Source organism: Gopherus evgoodei, chromosome 2, assembly GCF_007399415.2.
Source record: "Gopherus evgoodei ecotype Sinaloan lineage chromosome 2, rGopEvg1_v1.p, whole genome shotgun sequence".
In the NCBI taxonomy this organism is placed as follows: Eukaryota; Metazoa; Chordata; order Testudines; family Testudinidae; genus Gopherus; species Gopherus evgoodei.
In genome coordinates this window covers 69,200,332-69,227,318 of record NC_044323.1, presented here as the reverse complement: position 1 = coordinate 69,227,318, position 26,987 = coordinate 69,200,332, and the positions used below count along the sequence as shown (strand labels likewise).

Here is a 26,987-nt window from a genome sequence, read left to right as displayed (position 1 = left end):
CACAGTCCCCTTGGGTACTCCAATCTATCTCGCCACCCAGGTGAGCACATCTTTGTGACAGATGGTCCCTGACACGAAGGATCATAGGAATATTCATGTTACTCCCAGTCCAGAAGGACCAGTCACTTAATCCAGGTCAATTGCACCTTAGATCTCACACAAAAGATAATGCTTGTATCCAATCCTTCAATGAACTATATAAAGATTTATTAAACAGGAAAAAGAAATTAGAGAGTTATTTACAAGATTAAAGCAGGGAAACATATTCACAAATAAATTACAATCTAAAGTTTCAAAAGGTAATAGAAGCTTCTATAATCAGAAAGCTCTGTATGTCCTTTAGGTTAAGCAGCTTAAGCAGTTGGGTAGCTCTTGCTTATGTGTAGAAACACTTTGCATCCCAGAATCAAAGCAGCATAGAGATACCTATTTCCTTTTATTTGGGTCCTTTATCCTCCTCCTGCCATGCACTCTGAGCTGCAAACTCAGCTGATGGGAGGAGTCCGTTTGCATGACTCATCTTCATAGGAAGAAGAGCAGGACAACAAAAGTCTCTTTTACTCTTGTTGACAATATGTGGGAAAATTCCAGTTGCAACATCCCACAATATTTTATCTGGTATTAATGGATCTTTCCTTTTGCAAAGGGCATAACACCTTCTGTTGAAGATCAGCCCTTCACACTAATTAATGTCTCTTTCCTGTCTAGTGATTTGCCTTGTAAAATGGGATACAGATGTTGTGAGATTAATGCATGCAGCAATTCACAAGCATTCAATAAAGAATAAATTCTAAACACATTGTAATAATTCTAATATCTATTTTAACAATATTAACACACAGGTGAGTCAGACTGATTCCAGCTATGTATTTGTCAGTATTCATTTGAGACTTGGGGACCTTTGCATGAGCTGGCACCTGCTCTGCCAGCATTACCATAGAATATCAGGGTTAGCAAGGACCTCAGGAGGTCTTCTAAGTCCAACCCCTGCTCAAAGCAGGGCCAATCCCCCACTGGCCCCCCTCAAGACTTAAACTTACAACCCTGGGTTTAGCAGGCCAATACTCACCCCACTGAGCTATCCTGACTGTGGCCAAAATATTCACAACAGCTAATTTCACGTGCCTCAGTTTTTGAATGTCCTTGATAAAGCTAGATTTCCAAAGGTGCTGAGCACCCAGAGCTAGTGTTGTCTTCCACTAGAGTTGTGGTATTCAGCACCTCTGGGGGAAAATCAGAGCCCTAGGTTGTCTTCAAGTTAGGCACCTAACATTATTGGCCCCTTTTGACAACTATGGCTTACGATGAGACTATCTTGTCTGAAAAGTGATGGATTATGGAACTTTCCCTGCTTTGTGTTCAAGGGGGGAAGGACACAATTCCAGTTCTGGCAGCTCTGCTATGTATACTCTTGTTGCTCATCGTTTTACCATTTCTACACTTACACTAGTTTGTGGGTGTATATAAATCATTTTCACCTGAATTTTCCCTGCAATTCTCCTTCAAGGATGCACGGCATGACTTCTAACTCTCAGACAAAGGCTGACAGTAAATACAGGCCTGTATCATGCCTTGCTTTCCTTTGTCAGATTGAGAGTTTACTGTAGAACCCTCATAATCTGTATTTCTCCTACAGATGCTCTGAAGAAGGAGGAAGAGGAGGACCAAGCAGATTGTGTTGTATGTAAACCACAGAAGGAACAAGCTTTGGTAGATTCTCACCCAAAGAGGACCTCTACTTTTGCCTAGTTGTTCTTTTGTGTTTTTCCATCTAAGCATTTTATCACTGAGTTTGTTAGAAGAGTTTGATTATCTAAATACTATCATGGGGCATTCAAATTAAAATCTGTGATTAATTCTGTTCATTATGGAAAACAGTATGAGATTTATTTTTGGTCTCGGTGCTTTTAACTATGTTTGTCCCTATTCATTAATAAACTGAGCTAATACACAGTTGAAAGAAATTAGAGCTAATTCTGGATTTAATATTATTTTTAATGGCAGGTAAGCATTGCATCATTTTTTAAAATCAATTCAATGCTTGTGAATTCAAAGGCTTGAGAGCCCTGAAAAGTGAAGTCCCCTTTGCATCAACAGACCAGCTGTTACGTAGGCAATTGCTTTCATAAACCAACCTGAAGGGACCATCTCTAGGAAAGGAACACGGTATTTTACTCTCCAAAGCCACTCATACCATGGGCTCTCTTCTGAAACTGCCAGCAGTTAGTGCTAAGTATAGATGCGGCTGCTTGTCCACTAGGAGCTAACCAGAGATACCAGTCATTAGATGTTACAAACCCTTGGTCACTTGGGCCAGATTTAAATTGATAACCTAGTAGTGAAAGGCTGCCTGCCTCCATTTCCTAAACGATCCAGTCACCCTGAAAGAGCAAACATAAGAACTTAATGGCCTTGACAGTGGAATTATCATGAACCCTAAAGAAGAGGCAGCTTGTAGCTGCCCTCCTCCAAACCAGGGACTCAAACAGATACAATTCAGTCCTTGCTTCCACCTGGCTCTGGGTGAGACAAATAAGCTGTGCCAGCCCAGTACCTGGCACAGCTTACTTCCTCCCCTTTACTAGTTCAGCTGTTCTGGCTAGTGTGTGGAGCAGGGGACCTGAGCCACAGTTCCACCCACTCCCCAGCCCTAGTCAGTTGGTCCTACAGTGAACGCTAGACCAGGAACAGCAGTAGCCCAGAAAAGTGAGTAAGATTTACACCAGCTGAGGATCTGACCCATTATTAAGATGAGTAAAGTGGAACAAAGACATTTAAATGACTTACTTGAAGTTAAACAGTAAGTGAATGGCAGTTCTGGAAAGAAAACAAGAGTCTCACTGCCCAACTCCATCTATCTCCTGGAGCACATTCCTTTCAGGTATGTAATGAAGTTAGTGAGAGACAGGAGTCACATGTACAGTGGACTGCTATGGCTGCAGCAACATGAGAGCAGGCTAAACTCCAGCTTTAAGTTTCTTTCAGCTTCTGAAAAGTAATGTCCCACTTCAAGAACAAAGAAAGAGAATCATTTATCATCATCATCCCTGAGATGTGGCTTTATGCACAGGGATGCCTCGCTGCCACAGAGACTGGAGATCCTGACAAGAAATAGATAATTGCTTCTGACAAGATCCTGAACAACTGAAGAGGGAGGACTTGAAGAAGACTCTCTTAAAATGTAACAGACACTGTATGATGTATTCCAGATGACTAATATAATGAGTGTCAAAAAAGAGCTCTCTTTTATTGCAGTTTACATATGAGTTAGAGAAACAGCTTCCAGGAATTCAGGCTTCTTCACTAAACACATTGTTCAGTTGATGCTACCACCCATCTTTACAAATACATTCAATACACAGACCATACAAAAAATTTCCATTTGACTTCATTCCCAATTCAACTCTCTTTTTTAAATTAACTACATAAGCACAGAGTATTGGATTGTTCAGGGAATGACTATGCAACCTTGCAATTATAGGTCATCTGTTTGACAGTGAGACAGTTAGTAGTGAGACAAGTTCGGTAAAATAATACCTTTTATTGGACCAACTTCTGTTGCTGAGAGAGACAAACTTTCAAGCCACACAGAGCTCCTCGTCAGGTCTGGGAAAAGTACTCTCAGCATCACTGCTAAATGCAAGGTGGAACAGATTGTTCAGCATAAGTAGTTAGCACATATTGTAAGGGACCATTCATGGTAGAGTGGTCCGATACAATCTCTGCAGTCATAGGAAGAAAGAGGGGGTTACTGTGTTACAGATCATTGTAATAATCCATAAATACAGTGTTTCTGTTTAGTCCATGATTTTCAGTGTCTAGCAGAGTAATAATTTAAGCTCCCAGGCTCGTCTTTTGGAAGTGTTGTGCAGGTTTCCTTTGAGTATTAGGACTGATAGGTCAGCTATTGAGTAACTGCTTTGTGAAAAGTGTTCACCCAGAGGTAATAGAATGTTTTTGTCTTTTACCATTTTCCTGTATGAATTCATTCAAGAGTGTTGTGATTGCCTAGTTTCATCCACATAGTTGTTACTGGGGCATTCAGTCCCCTGGATGAGATACACCACATGTTGTGATAGGTATGTGTAGGATCCATAGATGTTGAAAGGGTGTATTGTGGGGGGTGTTAATCATTGCAGCAGCGGAGATATGTCTGCAGGTTTTGTATCAGTTGTTCTGGCAGGGTCTGGTGCCATTTTGAGTTGGTGTGTCCTCATCTGTGAGGACCTTGCTTCTGATGATGGGAGGTTGCTTGAAGGCCAGAAGTGGGGTTCAAGAAAAATTTCTTTCAGGATGGGGTCATCACTGAGTATGGGTTGTACTTGTTTGATGATATCCCATATGGGTTCCAGTGTGGGGTGATAGGTGACCCTGTCAGAGGGGGTTTTATTTCTGTATTGAACCAGGTTCTCTTGGGGTATTTGGGTGGACCATTACATGATGCAATCTACTTCCTTGGTAGAGTATCCTTGTTTGGTGAAAGTGGTGTTAAGTGTGTTCAAGTGCATATCATAGACTTTCTCCTTGGAGCACATTCTTGGGCATTTGAGTGCCTAGCTGTAGATAACAGATTTCTTGGTGTGTTTGGGGTGGTTACTGGATCTATGAAGTTAAGTATGGTGATCTGTGGGTTTCTTGTATAGGGTTCCATTACTAAAGCTGATTGTGGTGTCCAGGAAGTTGATGCTTGTGTGGCAGTGTTCCAGAGAGTTTTTAATGGATGAGTGGTGGTTGTTGAAGTTGTGATGGTAGTCTATGAGGGACTTTAAGCCATTTGTCCAGAGGATGAAAATATCATTGATGTATCTCAGGTATGTCATTGGTCTTATGGTGCATTTGTCCAGAAATTCTTCTTCAAAGTTGATCATGAAGAGCTTGGCATACTGGGGAGTCATCCTAGTACCTATGGCTGTTCTCATAGTTCAGACAAAGTGTTTGTTGTTCAGTGTAAGATTGTTACGGGTGATGATGAAATGGATGAGTCTGATGATGTGTCTGATCCACCTTGTATTTTGCTGTGATGCTGAGAGTATATTTCCCAGACTCAAAGAAAAGCTCTGTGTGGCTCAAAAGCTTGTTTTTCTCACCAACAGATGTTGGTCCGATAAAAGAAATTACCTCACCCAGCTTGGCTCTCTAATATCCTTGGACTGACATTGCTAGAACTACACAGCATACAGATGTTAGAAGTGGCCAAAATCTGCTGGCCTAAGTGAAATGAGTTGCTGGTATTAAACTAATTTCTAGCAGACAAGTATAATATCAAATAATCATCATCACAATTCGTACTAATTGATACTCTTGTTAGCCATCTCTGAAATAAACGTTGGTATGGAAAATGAGAAACCTCTTACTTATCAAATGCCTCCTCCAGGTCAAGACCGAAACATATTGAAACAAGATTGAAACATGCTTGCTTTGCTACTGGCCATTTCTGTACCTATTTTGTGGATTAACAGGACTTCTGTCTGTAACGTTTAATAAAATCTACATTCAGTTTAAAATAAAAAGAAACTAAATAAAATGAGGGAGACAGAGAGCTGATTGATTGGAGGACACAACTCCTGCACAGCATGTGGCAAAGCATAGCTGCATACACTATGGACAACCAACTGCATGCAGAGAAATTAAGAAATACCATCTGTGACATCACCAAAGGCACAGGTATCTGCAGAGACAGCAAAATTAGCAGCTCCATGATCACAACCCATGGATGCAATCTATGCAGAAAGCAGATACAGCATTTCATCAAGAAGAAGGAAATCTTATGAAACATAAGTCAGTCTGTCCACTCTGAGAAAAATATCTTTCTTGGGACTTTGATACAGTAATGTTTCAGACAACCAGGTTGGTCAGAAATAGGATTAGAACTGTGTAGAACAGTGAGTTGGGCCAACTCTCACTGCTATTTTCATGGCTATAAGCTAACTTGGCCATCAGTCCTTTAAAGGCTGTCAGAGAAACTGAGGAAGGAGTGCAAGGGTAGCCTTTAAAGCACTGAGATATTGCTGAGTGTGCATGAGAGTTATTGTGTAGGAGGTCTATGTACAATTCTACTTGGTATGAAATTATAGGTTGCATTATTTGCCAAATAATTTAAATTGAGATAAAATGAGACTATTTTTAAGGCACATGCCAAGGGTCAGAGTTAAAGTTGAGTTTTCAGATTTGGAATTTTTAGACTTCTGAGTCAGCAAAGGGGCTTTCCACCAGTGCTGCTGGGCTGCCTCATCCTGCATTCATGTGCAGGGTAGCTATGACTCTCCTGAGAGCCACCAAATGAGTCTCTGTCTTCCAATTAGCTGCCAGGTTCAGATGGCCAAGGGAGGTTTTGGTGCCCCATTGGACATCCAGTGGAGTGAATGTTGAGGGAAGCTGAGATGAAAGCCAAGCAGAACATGCATGATTCCCAGATCTGAGTACTCCAATCACCTCCCAGGGGACCTGGCCAAGATCTAGTAGGAGCCCCTTATTGAGGAAAGCCTCTAAGTGTAAAGATAAAAAGTCCTACCACCACCTCCTCATAGTGAGAGCTGGACACTGGCATGAGCTGTGATGCTAAAAATATACAAGTAGGTGAGGAAGAGGAGGGTAACACCAAGTTTCTGTCCCAGAAGAGGATCTTACACCTCCCCCAAGCAATGGCAAAGGTTCGCACTCCTGCAGGCATGTTTCAGGATCCTCATAGGAAGGTTTAGCTTCCCCGTGAGATGAGTAAATGTATTCATTCTTTGGTGTTTCTTTTCCCATAATTCTTCATAACTGAGTTTCTTCTTCAGCAGAAGCTAATGAAAAATGGTCTACTACAGAGAACTGCATATAGAACTGCCCTTTTTAAAAATGGCTGCCATTTTCAATTGTTCTCAACGGAACCATTAAATCACCATTTTGAGAATATCATCTATCTCCAATTGTTCTCAGTGAGGCTGAGGCCACAGGATGCTCTTAACTTAGATGACTGTTAACAAAGATGGCTATTGGAAACAATGGGAGATGGTGATCATTTTGAAAGATGGCACATTAACTGAGAACCTCTGGGGTATCAGTCCCATTGAGAATTATAGATAATGGCAGCCATTTTAAATGAAGGCAATTCTGCTCTGTACTGATTCAATGGAAGCAGCTAAAAAAATCTAATGTGACTTTAATCAGTTTAATCTAAATTATGACCACAAACATAAAAATGTCTAATCGTGTGGTTTTCTCAGGGTGTCACTACAGGAATGAGTTAAAGTTGTTATGGGCATCCTAACTGTACATTACCATACCTTGTCATTTTTTAATTTCTTTTACATTTAACCTTAACTATGAATTTGTTGGGTTTATAATGCTTGGTTCTGGGATAAAAACAATATCCTTGTAATTAATTCACCCTAAATTACTGATATTCACACTCTGCTTTAACTGCATCTTAGCATCATTTCTGCCTGGAAATAAACATACTGAGGGAGAGAGAATGAGCATCTATCTTAAACACTATACACTATAATTTATTCTAATTTAGACCGTCCTGTTAGAGAAATAAAGTGGGTGAGGTAATGTCTTTTACTGGATCAACTTCTGCTGGTGAAAGAGACAAGCTTTCAAGCTATGCAGAGCTCTTCTTGAGACCTGAAGAAGAGCTCTGTGTAGTTTCAAAGCTTGTCTCTTTCACCAGCAGAAGTTGGTTCATTAAAAGATATTACCTCACCCACCTTGTCTCTCTAATATCCTGGGACCAACATGGCTACAATACTGCAAACAAACTTTACTGTTTTTCTCACTACTGCTCTTCCCAAGGCACCCTATCAGCATGTAAATTACACCCATTGCTCACAATCACTGAATTCAAATTGGTGCAAGTTTGCATGTACAGCTTTACCGCATTCACCCACAGACATGCATTTTCTGAATAATTCAGATGAACAAAATGAACATGAGTTTTATGTTCTCTCCCACAGGTTTCTCCATGGGTGGGGATGATCTTGCCCTAAGTGAAAACTAGTACATCACTGAAGTCACCACATGGATTGTAAACCTGTCAGTACACTCAGAACTTCTGTGCTTCACTTTTACTGTTTTGTAGTAATGTTAGTAAAATTTTCAGTCAAAGGCTACAGAAAAAAGTACACAAGAATAAGTAGGTCAGGTTTGTAATGCAATGCAACTGAGGTTCAGGGTTTCATGTACATTTAAGGCTAGATCTTCAGTCATGTAAATCAGCATAGCTCTACTGGTATTATGATCTACATTTCTAGAAGTGAATAGTGATTTTGGGTGTCTCCATTTTTGGGGGAGGGGGTCAGAATGAGATCCATTACAAAAGCTTGATATTCAGAAAGTGCTGACCTTGGAAAATCAGGTCTCTTTGATGTGCCCCAAATTGAGAACCCAAAGATTGAGGAACCCAAAATCATTAGTTTCTTTTGGAAATTTAGACCAAAATTTAGGTAGGGGAGAAGGGTTGTCTGGTTTTTTTAATACACGATGCACTGTTTCACTGAATTTTTAGATATGTTGTGTTAAAATCTATAACATCTTTACTGCTTGAAAGTCAACATTCATTTGTTTCTTGGAACTGAACCATATGATTATATATGTTCCTACAACAAACTGTTTGTTCTCCTTTCCTTTATATTTATCAAAGGGAATATTAAACATGCTTTTATAGTAAAAATCCTCAAAAGTCTCAGCAACTCCAGCACACTAAAAATAAATATACTCTGAGATGCTATTATACACATGGAGAAAGGCAATATATCTTAGTTTTCAATTTTGAAATTCTAATAAAAACATATAGTGTAAAGCAAAATAAATCTTGCTGTGTAAATTATCTCTTAGTAAATGTTATTCTTCAATTTTGCTTTTAAATTATCCAAAACGAATTAGGTCTTCATATTAAATTGTCAAAGTGATATTCCTCTTCCTGAAATATATATTGGATTGTAGATATAAAGAAAACACAAAAAGAGCTAGGCATATAGTTATTTTTACCACCTCCAGAACACTGCACGTCTTCTTCACTTTCACCAATATTTATCCAAGCTGAAGGATCAGTGTACAATCACCAAGGACTCATTTGCTGGATGATTCTTTCTTCTCTAAAATATCACAAAGAAAGAAAGAAAGAAAGAAAGAAAGAAAGAAAGAAAGAAAGAAAGAAGCTGTTCTGAAAAGAGTTTAGCATACAGATCCAGAATTTGATTCATTTGCTACAACTATACAAGGTCATAATGTCCTTGAAAAACAAGTAAAGTTATAATTCAATGTTATCAACAATGTGCAACTGATTAAAATGAAATTACTGGATTCTATGCAGGTTATGTATCATAATGACATCTTCCATAAACCTTTCTTATTTAACTTTACGATTAAACTAGGAAGGTATCTTCTGATCTCGGATAACTGGGTTGACACCCCAATTAATATGAAGACAAACATACTACTCTTCTGTGAGTAAAATAGGTACTAATGCCAATCTTAGAGGAACTCCTTTTTATGCAACCAATAAACAAATTCATGATAACAGGGCTTAAAAGGGCATATATTGATTTGGAGGCTGGATCCATCTATAGTAATGTGTACAATTTGAATAACAAACTAGGTAAAATAGCGAATTCTGTTTTAAATTGTAAAAGGTTCAGATTGTACAAATTGGCATTTCAAGTCCTCACAGTTAAAGCTGGATTTGTGAGACAGAGAGTTAAATATAATTTCCATTAATCTCTCTACAATGTTCTGATCACCTGCCAAGCCATGCTAGGAGAACATAGTGTGTCAAGTAACTGCTACTTGGAAGAATTACTCCTTGTGTCTTGCTTAGAGTACTCCTGCTAATACATCCCAAAATGATACTTGCTTTTTTTGCAAAAGCATTACATTGTTCACTCATATTTAGTTTGCGATCCACTATAACCCCCAATCCCTTTTTGCAGTACTCCTTCCTAGGCAGTCATTTCTCATTTTGTAGGTGTGCAATTGATTGTTCCTTCCTAAGTGGAGTACTTTGCATTTGTCCTCATTGAATTTCATCCTATTTACTTCAGATCATTTCTCCAGTTTGTCCAGATCATTTTGAATTTTAATCCTATCCTCCAAAGCAGTTACCTCTCCCAGCTTGGTATCGTCCACAAACTTTACAAGTGTACTCTCTATGCCATTATCTAAATCACTGATGAGGATATTGAACAGAACTGGATCCAGAACTGATCCATACGGGACCTCACTCAATATGCCTTTCCAGATTGACTGTGAACCATTGATAACTAGTCTCTGGGAATGGTTTTCCAACTAGTTATTTACTCACCTTATGGTAGCTCCACCTAGGTTGTATTTCCATGTGCCACATTGGTCTCATCATTTGAGGCCAAACCTTGGGAAAAAGAGAGTATCTGGTCAGTGATTTAGCTATCACCTTCTTCATCTAGTTCAACAGATTACATACATGGTATGTGGTGTGGCAGTCTTCTTGATACTACTGCATTGCTCACATATACATGCCATTTCTCCCTCTTGGTGTTTCTTTCCCTTCTCCAGACCTGACCCAATGGATGTATTCACACACAAAGGCCCACATTTTCAAAGGTGTTGTCTAATTCTGTATGTCTGAAATTCTGTATGCCTAATATGAGAAACTGAGGGTGTGAGAGTCCATTGCCTTGCACCTTGTTTAGTCACACTCACCTATGCAATATGGGTAATAAAGGCTACCAAATCAGAATAGTAATTTGTATCATATCCAATTCTTTCCACTGCAATGAACTCGAGGGGCTTCCTAATCCTGTACTCTGAATGGTCTCCATACTGTCCTCTGTGTCTTTCAGTAAATGAGTAGTTATCGATACAGCAGAGCATAGTGCCCAGTTTTTCTCATCAGTGTTAGCAAAACCAGTTTTTAAAGGGAGTTGCTTTTAATCAGCAACTGGCTGCTTAATAAATATCTAAATTGCAGATATTAGCAAAATAAGCTGCACAGAGCAGGTCTTGGGTCTTCCCAAATGTTTTCTTTTCAACAGGTTGCATCTTTTTTGAGCACTGTTGCAATATTAATAATAATTATTATGAACATATTGTGGATCTCAACTGTTTGTGTTGAATGTTGTCTTCTTATTGTATGTGAAGTTCTTAAGGTATGAGATGGGTGCACGTGAGGCAAAAGGAGTGCATCTCTAGTGGAAGGGCTCTGCTGAAGGGTCTTGCATGTCACTGATTCCCTTCCACTGTTTTTCTGAAAGAGGATGGTCCAGTTGTTAGGGAACTATTTGGGGACTGGGGACACCTGGGTTCAAGTTCCTGTTCTGCCACAGATTTCTTGTGTCATCCTGGGTGTCATGGTATAATTCCCCACTCTGAACCTTAGCCTCCAAAAGATGGGGTTACAGCATGAATACCTCTAAGCTCAATCACCAGCTTAGAACCTGTAGCGCTGCCATCAACCAGGAATTCCAGTGCCTGGTACACTCTGGTCCCCCCAAAACCTGCCCCGGGGACCCCCAAGACCCAGACCCTCTGGATCTTAACACAAGGAAAGTAAACCCTTTCCTTCACTGTTTCCTCTCCCAGGCTTCCCCTCCCTGGGTTACCCTGGAAGATCACTGTGTGATTCAAACTCCTTGAATCTTGAAACAGAGAGGACAATTCACCTTCCTCCCTCCTCTTTCCCCCTCCCAGACTCTTCCTGAGAGAAAGTAATCCTGGCACAGAGAGAAATCAGCCTCTCTCTCCCTCTTCCCTCCTTTCTCCCTACCAATTCCCTGGTGAATCCCCTGGGGTCTCACCAGAATAAAAACAACAATCAGGTTCTTAAACAAGAAACTTTTAATTAAAGAGAGAAAAAACAGTGAAAATTATCTTGTAAATTTAAGATGGAATAGGTTCAGGGTTTTTTAGCTATAGACACTGGGAATACCCTCCCAGCCTAGGTATACAAGTACAAATTAAAATCTTTTCAGCAAAATACCAATTTGAACTCCTTTCAGCTAAATGCACATTTGCAAATAAAGAAAACAAACATAAGCCTAACTCGCTTTATCTATCTAGTACTCACTATTTTGAACTTATAAGAGCCTGTATTGGAGAGATTGGAGAGAAACCTGGTTGAACGTCTGGTCCCTCTGAGCCCCTAGAGTGAACAACAACCAAAACTAACAGCACAGCACAAAAACTTCCCTCCCTCAAGATTTGAAAGTATCCTGTCCCCTGATTGGTCCTCTGGTCACGTGACAGCCAGGCTCACTGTTCTTGTTAACCCTTTCCAGGCAAAAGAGATATGAAGCACTTCTGTGCTATTAACTTTTCTTATCTGTTTATGACACTGGGTAAGACACTTAGTCTCTTTGGCCTTAGTTTCCTATCTGTAAAATGGGAGCAATAGTCTTTTCTACTCACAGGGGTGTTGGGTGAGTAAATATATAAAAGTTGTGAGGTGCTCAGCTACTATGATGATGGAAGGGGGCATTTAAGTACCAAAGAAAGAAATTTTAATCCTTTAAACTACATTGCTTGGCAGAGAACAATAATTTTCCACAATGAGACTCACTTTTCCATAGTATCCTCTCCCCACACTCAGCATCTGCCTTCCCTCTAATCTGGATCCAGCTGGGACCCCTCTCCCATTTAGCATTATGAGAAGGATACTGTGGTAGTGACCTTTGACACTGTCCATGAGCCCCAGGTTGAGAACCCCAGTATAAAAAATTCCTCTGGAATGATACTAGAATGGTATGATTGTTCTCTTCTCATAATTAATATTTAACTAGTGAATTATCATGTGCCATGCATTTTCCATCATGTAATCAAATTATGCTGTGAGGCACTGAGTATGCTACGACCCCTTCTACACTATGAATACAACTGTAAATCAACTGGAAAAAGGGGTAAACAGCGAGTTGTCAAAATTTGCAGACAAAATTACTTAAAATATTTAAGTCCAAAGCAGACTGCAAAGAGTTACAAAGGGATCTCACAAAACTGGGTGACTAGGCAACAAAATGGCAGAGAAATCAATGTTGATAAATGCAAAGTAATGTACACTGGAAAACATAATCCCAACCATACATACAGAATGATGGGATCTAAATTAGTTGTTACCATTCAAGAAGAGATCTTGAAGTTGCTGTGGATAGTTAACATAAGAACATAAGAACATAAGAACGGCCGTACCGGGTCAGACCAAAGGTCCATCTAGCCCAGTATCTGTCTACCGATAGTGGCCAATGCCAGGTGCCCCAGAAGGAATGAACTTAACAGACAATGATCAAGTGATCTCTCTCCTGCCATCCATCTCCATCCTCTGACGAACAGAGGCTAGGGACACCATTCTTTACCCATCCTGGCTAATAGCCATTTATGGACTTAGCCACCGTGAATTTATCCAGTTCCCTTTTAAACATTGTTATAGTCCTAGCCTTCACAACTTCCTCAGTAAGGAGTTCCACAAGTTGACTGTGCGCTGCATGAAGAAGAACTTCCTTTTATTTGTTTTAAACCTGCTGCCTATTAATTTCATTTGGTGATCCCTAGTTCTTGCATTACGGGAATAAGTAAATAACTTTTCCTTATCCACTTTCTCAACATCACTCATGATTTTATACACCTCTATCATAACCCCCCTTGGTCTCCTCTTTTCCAAGCTGAAGAGTCCTAGTCTCTTTAATCTTTCCTCATATGGGACACTTTCCAAACCCCTAATCATTTTAGATGCCCTTTTCTGAACCTTTTCTAGTGCTAGAATATCTTTTTTGAGGTGAGGAGATCACATCTATACACAGTATTCGAGATGTGGCTGTATCATGGACTTATATAAGGGCAATAATATATTCTCAGTCTTATTCTCTATCCCCTTTTTAATGATTCCTAACATCCTGTTTGCTTTTTTGACTGCCTCTGCACACTGCATGGACATCTTCAGAGAACTATCCACGATGACTCCAAGGTCTTTTTCCTGACTCGTTGTAGCTAAATTAGCCCCCATCATCTTGTATTTATAGTTGGGGTTATTTTTTCCAATGTGCATTACTTTACATTTATCCACATTAAATTTCATTTGCCTTTTTGTTGCCCAATCACTTAGTTTTGTGAGATCTTTTTGAAGTTCTTCACAATCTGCTTTGGTCTTAACTATTTTGAGTAGTTTAGTATCATCTGCAAACTTTGCCACCTGCCCTTTCTCCAGATCATTTATGAATAAATTGAATAGGATTAGTCCTAGGACTGATCCTTGGGGAACACCACTAGTTACCCCTCTCCATTCTGAGAATTTACCATTAATTCCTACCCTTTGTTCCCTGTCTTTTAACCTGTTCTCAATCCATGAAAGGACCTTCCCTTTTATCCCATGACAGCTTAATTTACGTAAGAGCCTTTGGTGAGGGACCTTCTCAAAGGCTTTCTGGAAATCTAAGCACACTATGTCCACTAGATCTCCCTTGTCCACATGTGTGTTTACCCCTTCAAAGAACTCTAATAGATTAGTAAGACACGATTTCCCTTTACAGAAACCATGTTGACTATTGCTCAACAGTTTATGTTTTTCTATGTGTCTGACAATTTTATTTTTAATCATTGTTTTGACTAATTTGCCCAGTACCGACATTAGACTTACCGGTCTGTAATTGCTGGGATCACCTCTAGAGCTCTTTTTAAATATTGGTGTTACATTAGCTAACTTCCAGTCATTGGGTACCGAAGCTGATTTAAAGGACAGGTTACAAACCTTACTTAACAGTTCTGCAACTGCACATTTGAGTTCTTTCAGAACTCTTGGGTGAATGCCATCTGGTTCTGGTGACTTGTTAATGTTGAGTTTATCAACTAATTCAAAAACCTCCTCTAGTGACACTTCAATCTGTTACAGTTCCTCAGATTTGTCACCTACAAAAGCCAGCTCAGGTTTGGGAATCTCCTTAACATCCTCAGCTGTGAAGACTGAAGCAAGGAATCCATTTAGTTTCTCCGCAATGACTTTATCGTCTTTAAGCGCTCCTTTTATATTTCAATCATCAAGGGGCCTCACTGGTTGTTTAGCATGCTTCCTGCTTCTGATGTACTTAAAAAACATTTTATTATTACCTTTGGAGTTTTTGGCTAGCCGTTCTTCAAACTCCTCTTTGGCTTTTCTTATTACACTCTTGCACTTAGGCTGGCAGTGTTTGTGCTCCTTTCTATTTGTATCACTAGGATTTGACTTCCACTTTTTAAAGGAAGTCATTTTATCTCTCACTGCTTCTTTTACATGGATTGTTAAGCCACGGTGGCTCTTTTTTAGTTCTTTTACTATGTTTCTTAATTTGGGGTATACATTGAAGTTGGGCCTCTATTATGGTGTCTTTAAAAAGGGCCCATGCAACTTGCAGGGATTTCACTTTAGTCACTGTACCTTTGAACTTTTGTTTAACTAACCCCCTTATTTTTGTATAGTTCCCCCTTTTGAAATTAAATGCCACAGTGTTGGGCTGTTGAGGTGTTCTTCCCAACACAGGGATGTTGAATGCTATTGTATTATGGTCACTATTTCCACGCAGTCCTGTTTAGTTACCTCTTAGACCAGCTCCTGCGCTCCACTCAGGATTAAATCTAGAGTTGCCTCTCCCCTTGTGGGTTCCCGTACCAGCTGCTCCATGAAGCAGTCATTTAAAGTATCGAGAAAATTTATCTCTCCATTTCATCCTGAAGTGAAATGTTCCCCGTCAATATGTGTATAATTGAAATCCCTCACTATTACTGGATTCTTAATTTTGATAGCCTCTCTAATTTCCCTTAGCATTTCATCATCACTATTACTGTTTGGGTCAGGTGGTCGATAATAGATCCCTAATGTTATCTTTTTATTGGAGCATGAAATTTCTATCCATAGAGATTCTATGGAACATGTGGATTCGCTTAAGATTTTTAAAAGCAGCAAAGAATCCTGTGGCACCTTATAGACTAACAGACGTTTGTTAGTCTACAAGGTGTCACAGGATTCTTTGCTGCTTTTACAGATCCAGACTAACACGGCTACCCCTCTGATACTTAAGATTTTTACTTCATTTGGATCTACATTTTCGTTCACATATAGTGCCACTCCTCCCCCTGCATGACCTGTTCTGTCCTTCCGATATATTTTGCACTCCGGAATGATTGTGTCCCATTAATAGCTCTCAGTCCACCAGGTTTCTGTGATGCCTATTATATCAATATCCTTCTTTATCACAAGGCACTCTAGTTCACCCATCTTATTATTTAGACTTCTAGCATTTGTGTACAGGCACTTTAAAAACTTGTCCCTGTTTATTTGTCTGCCCTTTTCTGATGTGCCAGATTCTTTTTTATGTGACTGTTTATCATCTGATCTGGCCCTTACATTATTCTCTTCCGTCCTCTGCTCCTGACTATAACCTGGAGATTCTCTATCATCAGACACTCCCTTAAGAGAAGTCTGTGTCCGATCCACATGCTCCTCTGCAGCAGTCGACTTTCCCCCAACTCCTAGTTTAAAAACTGCTCTGCAACCTTTTTAATGTTTAGTGCCAGCAGTCTGGTTCCACTTTGGTTTAGGTGGAGCCCATCTCTCCTGTATAGGCTCCCCCCATCCCAGAAGTTTCCCCAGTTCCTAATGAACGTAAACCCCTCCTCTCCACACCATTGTCTCATCCACGTGTTTAGACTCTGAAGCTCTGCCTGCCTACCTGGCCCTGCGCGCAGAACTGGGAGCATTTCTGAGAATGCCACCATAGAGGTCCTGGATTTCAGTCTCTTCCCTAGCAGCCTAAATTTGGCTTCCAGGACATCTCTCCTACCCTTCCTTATGTCATTGGTACCTACATGTACCACGACCACCAGCTCCTCCCCAGAACTACACATAAGTCTGTCTAGATGCCTTGAGAGATCCGCAACCTTCACACCAGGTAGGCAAGTCACCATACAGTTTTCCCAGTCATCACAAACCCAGCTATCTACGTTTCTAATGATCGAATCTCCCATTACTAACACCTGCCTTTTCCTAGAAACTGGAGTTCCTTCCACTGGAGAGGTAACCTCAGTGCGAGAGGCAACCCCAGCACCATCTGGAAGGAGGGTCCCAACTATGGGAAGGTTTCCCTCTGCTCCCATTGACTGCTCTGCTTCCCTGGGCCTTTCTTCCTCCTCAACAGTGCAGGGGCTGTCTGAGCAGAGGTGGGACAATTCTACAGTGTCCTGGAAAGCCTCATCAACATACCTCTCTGCCTCTCTTAGCTCCTCCAGTTCTGCCACCCTGGCCTCCAAAGTCCGTACATGGTCTCTGAGGGCCAGGAGCTCCTTGCATCGAACGTACACATACGCCACCCGCCCACAGGGCAGGTAATCATACATGCTACACTCAGCGCAATAAACTGGATAGCCCCCACTCTGCTGCTGAGCTTCTGCCTGCATGTCTCCTAGTTAATGGAAGGGTGGTTTAAAGAAAGAGGTTTTGAAATATGGTTTGGATTATAGGTTTTAAGGGGACTACAGGAGAACAGATAGGACCGACAAGGGATCCCCACTCCCTTCCCGCTACCTTCCCAAACTCCCTGGCTAAACTCCCTGTTAGCAGCCCCTGTTCACAAAGGTCCCTGGTCGCTTGTGCATGGCTTTATAAAGCCCTGGCCTCAGTGAATGCCCCGCCCACTGATTAAAGCTCAGCCAATTACCAGAGGCTTCGAGCTTTCAAACCTTCCTTTGAAGCTCACGGCCTCCAACTGCCAGCCACAGCACACGGTCCTTCAAACAAACAAACAAACAAACAGACTGACAAACACAAGCTCAGTACACAGCAAGAAACCCCCAAACACAAACAAACACACACTACAGACAGTCACTTACCCCACAGATGCTGTATTTGCTCCTCCTTCACCTGGAGAACTCCCTTGCAAAACTCCCTGTTAGCAGCCCCTGTTCTGAAAACATCCGCGCAGTGTGCAGCAGCAGTCAAAAAAGCTAACAGAATGTTAGGAACCGTTAGGAAAGGTGTAGATAATAAGGCAGAAAATATCACAATGCCAATATAAATCCATGGTACACCCTTACCTTCAACAGTGTATGTAGTTCTGGGGGCCCCATCCCAAAAAAAGATATATTAGAATTGGAAAAGGTACAGAGAAGGGCAAAAAATGATTAAGGGTATGAAACAGCTTCCATATGAGGAAAGCTTAAAAGAGACTGGGACCAGTAAGCTTGGGAAAGAGACAACTAAAAGAGGTCTATATAATATGATAGAGGTCTATAAAATCATGAATGGTGTGGAAAAAGTAAGTGTTATTTACTCCTTCACATGACACAAGAACCAGGGATCACCCAATGAAAAAAATAGGCAGTGGGTTTAAAACAAACAAAAGAAAGTACTTCTTCATACAACTTACAGTCAACCTGTGGAACTTGTTGCCAGGGTATGTTGTGAAAGCCAAAACTACAATGATGTTCAAAAAAGAATTAGATAAGCTGTAGAGGATACGTCCATCAATGGAATTGGCCAACATGGTCAAGGATGCAAGCCAATGAAGCTGGGAATGGACAAAAGAGGTTGGATCACTCAATGATTGCTTATTCTGTTCATTCCTTCTGAAACACCTGGCATTTGTCACTGTCGCTAGACAGGATACTGGGCTAGATTAAATTGGTCTGACCCAGTATGGACATTCTCATGACCAGATCATGGCACCCTTTGCTGATCTGGATACAACAAACTCAATTGTGTTTCATCCACAAAGTAGCTGCTTTCACAACAGAACTATTTGTCAGCTGTGTTTCTGCATCCACGCTTACCATTCTGCTTAACTGCTTCTGTATCAGTGCATTCTGGACAGCCAGTCAGCCGGGGACAATGCCTAGAGGACATTCACACTGAGCAGTATCAGCAGCTCATTGGGCAATGCTGAGATGTCCTAGTAACTCAGGGAGGAAGGACAATCAACCATCACAGTGACATAGGTGCACATCTTTGAAGCAACCTGGTTACAGAAAGATCACCATGTAGTAAGCATGAGAGTGACATGTCATTACCTACCACAATTACTAAATATGTGTTAACCATATTGTGCAGGACAAAAAAAAACTTTTAAGTAACTGGTTACAAACTAGTAGAGACAAGAGTCCATGTGTGTGTGTGTGCACACACGGGCGCATGCATGTATGTTCTTTCTACTAGCTGAGTTACATTGTTGTTGTTGTTGTTGTTTGTGTTTAACTGAAAGGCTTAAACCTTCAATTCTGATCGTGACATTTCCCACTGTTATATGTATGTATACTCATGGCACAAATGCTTAACAAATGAATGCTAGGTTTTTTTTAAACCAACCCTTCCCATATGTGTTAAGAATAGGCTCCAGCTTGTATTGACAGCTAAAGAGCTAGGATCTAGATGTTCTAACTTTTTGGAAGTACATATTGCTATCACCAATATTTCCATGACCATTGCCATAGTCTCCAATAGCTTCTTTGTCAACTGTTCACAAAACAAAGGGAAAATGCTGGCATGACAGTCTTTATAATTAAAACAATACAAACATTTGCTTCACAGAATTTTTCACAGAATTTTTCTTATTGATACTCGATCACATTTGCTTGCAAAACACTAACTGCTTCAAATGGCATATTGCACAGTAACAACACTGCTTGAAATGGAAACATTTAGCAATTGGCCATGACTGTTTTAGATGTGCTTACTTAAAATTGCAACTGTCAAACAGAATATGTCCATTTAAAATGATATAGGCTATTAAGACTCAGAATAAAAATACCTGCTCATAAAAGGTTATTTGTCTCATGCTTATGAGCTTCGACATATATTATTCTGGAAAACACAAAATGCATTCTTTACCTCAAGAAAATATGTGCTTTTTATAATTTAATAAAGCTTTTTATCACTGTTCACGAGTGGCTGCCTCTAAGTTACAGGGAGAGGCAGATGGGGCAACAGCTATGCTGTAGCAAGCTATGGGCTAGGTATGAAAAATCCTCGGTATCATACCTGGAAACTATTCATTTGAACCCCCAGACATGTAAGTAGATCAGGAGATGTCTAGAAAGACAGATTAGGTTTATCTCTTTTTATTTCTTTATGGCTTGTGGACTCCTCTTTGCTAACCCCAGGTGCTTTTGTTTTGCTTGTAACCCTTAAGCTGGACCTCAAGAAAGCTATTCTTGGTGCTTAATCCTTGCAGGTGCTCTTTTAAAAACTAGCAATAACCTGAGTTCCCAGATGTATTTTCTTTCTTTTTATTAATAAAATGTACTTTTTTTGAGAACAGGATTGGATTTTTGTGTATTAAGAGGTTTGTGCACATATTGTTAAATTAGCTGGTGGTAACAGCTGATTTCCTTTTGTTTTCTTTCTCAGCCATTCCCCGGAGGGAGGGGTGGGGGTGAAAGGGCTTGAGGGTACCCCACAGGGAGGAATTCCCAAGTGCGCCTTCCTGGGGTCTCAAAGGAGTTCTGCACTTGAGTGGCGGCAGCATCTGCCAATCCAAGGTCAAAGAGAAGCTGTAACCTTGGGAGTTTAATACAAGCCTGCAGTGACCAGTATTAATTTTTAGAATCCATGCAGGCCCCCGCCTTCTGCACTCGAAGTGCCAGAGTGGGGAATTAGCCTTGACACCTGCCAAAGATGAGATTAAAATCCTGCAATAATTTATGGAACCACATCAAGACCCTTACTCCCAGCTTCGACACTGAGGCTCAATGGAGAGCTACATGGAGCATTTCAGCTGCTCAAAACAAACAGCTTATTGTTGGCTCTGCCAAGGAACCATTGGGTTTTGATGTATGTTGGAAAAATTGGTGCAGATTGAATTGCATCAGATCATCTCCTGAGAGATGCAGACAAACCCTCTTTAAATGGAAAATGAGGCAAATACCTGTATGCGATTATGGTCACCAGGCACAACTATGGAGCACATCATATCTGAGTGTCCTCTTCATTCTTTTGCTGGGGGCATGAAGGACTAGATATAAATTTGTAATCATTGCCACTTTTCCAAATTATACACAATTAGTAGTAGTGCTGGAAAAGGGTTGGTATTCTTTTCTGCCTTATGAATCGTCAGCAAAATTGCCAGTCAAATTCTCCTTTTGGAATCTTTATTGATGATAGTGGCTAGTGAAAATGCATGAAGAGTTTGATCTGATTTTCAGATACCAAGTTGAGACATTTCTGGCAATTAGAACAACAATGTCTAGATTGACACTAGAAGATAGAGTAGAGCCCTGAGAGATGCTAGACAAACTCTCAGTAGGAACTATCACTAATGCAAAATGACAGAAGGAGACAACTTAGAAGCAGCAGCTAAACTATCCCTTATGGAAAAAGCCCTATGGAATGTAAAAGAAATTAACCATCTTTTTATAGATTTGTTGAACCATCCTATAGAATTCTATGACTAGAAACTGCATTCTTTATTATATTCTACATATTTTAGAGTCATTTCCATAGAGTCCTATTGGTTTCAGACCTATTAAGTTCTATAGGACTTTTCTATTAAAGCAGTCTACAGAGGGACATGATAACAAATCTCAGTTCAAAAACCCAAGCTGTTTACAAGTTCTGCAAATACAACAATGTAAAATCATGCCATCATAGCTCAATATGACAACACCAGCAATTCCACATTGTATTCTGGTATAGTTTCAACACTTACGCTATGTCCACACTGTAAGCTAGAGGTGTGATTCTCTTTCCCATGTACACATACTTGTACTAGCTCTCAAAGTAGTGCGAGGATAAATAGCAGTGTAGCTGTGGTGGCATAGATCATGGTGGTGGAGGATGGCTAAGTCATGCTTAATACAAACCTGCCTGAATCTGGGGGTTACATACTTGACCTGGCTAAGCCATGTGTCCACTGCTGCTACCTGTGCTACCATGGCTACACTGCTATTTATATTCTTGCTAGCTCGATGAGTGAGACTACATGTATACAAGCATGGGAATCACACAGCTAGCTCATAGTGTACATGTATCATTAATGGACAAGTGAGTCTGGATTTGGATTTTTATTTTCTCCAGAACTTAATCTTGGAAATAATGGGCCCAACACTGACTGTTCCACTGAGCTGGAATTTTTGTTATTGACTCCAGTGAGAGCAGGGTTGGTTCCAATCAGGGCCGGCTCCAGGCCACAGCGTGCCAAGCGCGTGCTTGGGGTGGCATGCCACAGGGGGCGTTCTGCCGGTTGCCGGGAGGGCGGCAGGTGGCTCCGGTGGACCTGCCGCAGGCGTCCCTGTGGAGGGTTCGCTGGTCCCGCGGCTCCGGTGGAGCATCCGCAGGCACGCCTGCGGCAGGTCCACCAGAGTTGCAGGACCAGTGGACTCTCCCCAGGGACGCCTGCGGGAGGTCCACAGGAGCCGCGGGACCGGAGAGCGGCAGAGAACCCCCCCATGGCGTGCCGCCATGCTTGGGGCAGCGAAATTGCTAGAGCCGGCCCTGGTTCCAATGATCTAATATTTGCCAATAACTTATCAGATTTCTGAAAGGGAGTCATGCTTTCTTTGTATCAGAGGGTAGCCGTGTTAGTCTGGATCTGTAAAAGCAGCAAAGAATCCTGTGGCACCTTATAGACTAACAGACGTTTTGGAGCATGAGCTTTCATGGGTGAATACCCACTTCCTCAGATGCATGTAATGGAAACATGCATCTGAGGAACTGGGTATTCACCCACGAAAGCTCATGCTCCAAAACGTCTGTTAGTCTATAAGGTGCCACAGGATTCTTTGATGCTTTCTTTGGGCTACATTCTGATATCTTTCAGAAAGACACCCAGCTTTGATTAAAGGTAAGATCTATCTCAGCTAGAAGCTATGGTTTTTTGATGCAAGAATATTTGAAATTCTGGGCCTGTGTTCTGCAGGTCAGACTAAGTGATCTTAATGGTCTGTCCTGGCCTTAAAATCTATGAATCTGCAGTAAGTAATAGATTTCAAGGATACTACTTGAGCAGTAAGGCCCAACTCAGCACAAGAATAAGAACATGTTCCTTCTGGAGTCAGAATCTTCATAAAGGAGGGAATGGAGATCCTAACTTTTCCATTAAATATTTTTAACTGAAGCATTCCTGAGACAAGAATGGAAAGATACACATATGGAAAAGCCAAAATGTCCAGAAAGTTGGTAAGTCAGAATACACATGCACCCAATTCTGCAGCAGTAGTCAATAGGAATTTAGCATAGTCCAGTGGTAGCAACATAAACCCAGCACAGTTCAGCAATATCCAGAGATGGGTCAGAAATGATAGGCAAGCTCAAGCCTCAGCTTAGTCCTGTGGTAACCCCTAGCGAACCAGGCCTGGCTCCAAACAAATAGAGAAGAAGAAATTACAACAACATTTTGAAAGAGTAACAGCAATTTGGAATTTCAGAAATTAACAAAATCAGTATAAAAATGAGTGAGCAAGTAAAAATAACCAAATACGGATGGGATAACTACTAAAATCAGAGCTGAAAACAGTTTAGAGGATTAGTTATCAACTTGATTTTGCACATTCATTACCCTTCAACTTTTTGCTGTCTAGCAACTTTATTTAAAAAGGCCTAGGTGGTATGTCATTAGGACATCTGTACATGTATTTGCTTAACAACAGGAAAGTAAAACTTGTATTTCAGCAAGTAACAATACATCCAGTTCTTGCATAGTGTGGGGGCTTTGGGGAAGAGAAAGGGAATTTTCCATTGCATAACATTCTCTCTTTCTTTGCTGGTCTTTAAAAGAAATTATGAATTATTACATCTGACAGTTCTCTGTTCAGTAGCGTTCCATGGGAAGGCAGCTGCTTCCATTCTATTTGTGAGATGCTAGATAAGCTCCCATAGATGGCCACTGGATCATTTCACCTATCGGCAAATCTGAATGCTTCCACAAACCAATGTTTGATTTCTGCATAGAAATATGACCTGACATAAACAACATGTTGACATTGTGAACCAGTTTCTCCTCTCTTGGTTTTCACACCTCAACTGCTAGAACAGGGCCTCATCCTCCCTGATTGAACTGACCTCGTTATCTCTAGCTTGCTTGCTAGCATATATATACCTGCCCCTGGAAATTTCCACTACATGCATCTGAGGAAGTGGGTATTCACCCACGAAAGCTCATGCTCCAAAACGTCTGTTAGTCTATAAGGTGCCACAGGATTCTTTGCTGCTTATGTTGACATTGGTCAACATCCACTTAAGACATTATTTTCTGCAAGCGTGCAGTTTACATGGCAGATTGGGAATAAAAAAAAAATCTGCAAAAAAGTTTGAGGGAACTCCCCCCTCCCACCCCGCCCCTGCCCCAACACACACTATCTTTGTGCTTTTATTTCTTAATGAATAAAAAACAAAGTACATTAACAGTAAAACTGTGTGAACTTTCTCAGATGAAACCCCAAATCAGGTAACAGATTATTGTAACAGAACCACCCTCCTTGCCTTAGATAGGCATGAGCTTGATCCCTTCAGAGCAGTGGTGCGCAGATACCCTGGTTGGTAGCTGTAATGACCACAACACAAACCCTGACTGCAAGTGCTGTAAGCTCTCCAGCTATTACAACCATGTGGGCATCCGATAATTGGTGTCTTGACCCAAGAATGAAACATACACACCTGGCTGGGGCACAAAATAAATGACTCTGAGTTTGGCAGGGATAAGGTAAAACACATTGTTTAGTGAGAAGGTAGACTGGCTTAATTAAAGGAACTGCATTAAACAAAAGTAAACAGTAACTAACAACACACAACACAACCTGGGATGTCCAAGGGCAAAAAACCTTTTGACTGTTCACCCTTATAGGCAAAATTCTAAAAATGTCAGTATTTGTACTCTGTTTTGACCTTTTAGGTGACATGATGGGTACAATGACTTAATACTGTAATAATAATTTTACCCACAAGCATAAAAATTAATTAGCCATCCTCTGACTGCGGGTTAGCCAAATACAAATGTCCAATGAGGGTATGTCAATTCTCTTTCAACACAAGGACCTGAAAAACTATCAAAGTATCACTGCCTTTAGTAGAGAATGCCGTGTTAATTCTACAATGCACACCACAAACTCCAGGTGTCTGATTTTTAGTGCTGTGCAGATTTTCAAAAGTGGCAGTGTACGTTTTTTAGAAAATCAACTTCATGTTTTTGCTTCACTACAATGACTGTATCGTTGGCAGGAGAAGAAAGCAAATTTGGATTTTTTTTTTAAATGGAAGAGGATTTTGTGAAGATTAAAGCAACCTGTCTTGGATTTTCAAAAGGCTTAAATCTGAGGTTAGCTCACGATTGTTTTAATTCCATTTTAAGCAGCTGCAGAAATCCATATACCCAAAGCACTCATTACACCTTTACCCCCCAAACCAGGACTGACTGCTAAGCAGAGATATAAGCTGCTATGAAGTGGAAATGGCTTGGAAAGGAAATACAGTTTCTTGCTCGTTGTCTTCTCCATGAAGAACTCAGTAACAAACATAATGAATCAACTCACTCCACCATAACTCAGTCTAAATGTGGCTTCTTTTTTACTGAGACAGCATATGTTTGTGCTACAAAAATATTACTTGGGACAGAGTAGAAAGGATTAAACAAAATCTTCTTAGAATTATTCAAAATAATTGACATTTGCTGCAAAATTTATGGCTGGAAGCCTATCACTCCCATACGAGTGATGAAGTCAGCCATGAGGGAAGGATGTAGAGGAAAGACTGTTCATCTTCTCTGTAGAAAGACCTTGTAAAAAGTCTTCACTGCTAGTAAGAACGAGCATATCACCCAATCTCCTCTAGCACCTCTGCCAATGGCACAGAGTGGCAAGGTTGAATTACCCTGGGCCCCTGCCAAAGCCTTTTACTTTGCTTTTCCTATCAAAAGAATAAGGGGAGATTTGACAGGAGATGCTGAGAAAACAAAACCTATTGCTTAGCATAAACAAACTGCAACTGTAAAGGTTAATGGCTGTAAAACACCAGTGCTGAGGTTTCCACTTGAAAGTTAATGGAAAATAAAAATAATTTCAATTTTATTAGGAATCAAGTGTCAAAGAATTTACTTTAATTGTTTGCATGCTGAGAAACAATGTTAATAAGTGATCTGAAAGCAAACTGATAGGTAGATATCATAATAGCAGGGCATTTTCTAAAACTTTGCCATTATTGATTAGATTGATTTTCTCCTAACAAGAAAATCTGCAAAATGAAAGTGGGTTTAATTTTTTCTACCTGCAAAATATTGATCCCAGGATACTCACACTGAAAACATACTTCTGACTGGAAAAGAAAAATAATTTTAAAATAGAAGATCTGTTGGGGTGAATGGGGAGCCAATCGAAGATAACATCAGAGCTCTCATGTAAACATCTGAAATATCCAACAAAGTTGATGGGTTTATTAAAAAAAAACAATAGTCTTTATAAAACCAGTAGAAGCCACACAAATAGGAAAATAATTACTGCCTCTATCTCTAAATGAGCAGTTATGTAGACTGTCTCTATTCTTCTTATACTCCCCCAATGCTGCGTTGAGATGCTATACTAAAGTTCTCATTCATTCCTTATACAGGCAAAGTTCACACTAACAGTAGAGGGATTTCATTTGAAAACAACAGGCTGGATTTTGCTCTCCATAATATCATTAAAATGCCTGAATTCCCTTGGGCTGTATGAGCGTACTACAGAATAGAATTTAGTCCAATATCAGTTCTGAATAAGGACTGAATAACAATTTTATAATTGTGCCCAGTGACTATAGGCTTGTAATAAGCGGGAAAGAATCAACCTGTTTAGGGGAAAGAAATCGAAATACCAGAAATCTTATAAGAAAGCCTGTTCTTACAAGATATCTAGGTCTATTTTGCAGACAGGAGGGTTTTGAATAAGTTCCAGATATACATCCAAAGGTTGGGGTGCTTATCCAAATCTGAACTCCAAATTTCTTAAGATTCAACCATCCCTACTTCAGAATGGCACAAAAATTGATACTTACAGGTTGCTGTTTACTGTATGTCATCCACTGGTTCTAAAACTTCCCTGTGCCACAAATACAGTGGTGG

At 40.4% G+C, this 26,987-nt stretch overlaps 1 long non-coding RNA gene across 1 annotated transcript; it reads right to left on the bottom strand.

The window, feature by feature from the left end:
• On the bottom strand, positions 1-26,987 carry LOC115645806. Its single transcript, XR_003998827.1, has 6 exons — positions 26,921-26,987; positions 18,742-18,926; positions 10,286-10,351; positions 8,977-9,080; positions 5,639-5,720; positions 1-194 (listed from the first exon to the last, which is right to left on the bottom strand). It is a non-coding gene; the product is annotated as an uncharacterized LOC115645806 (long non-coding RNA).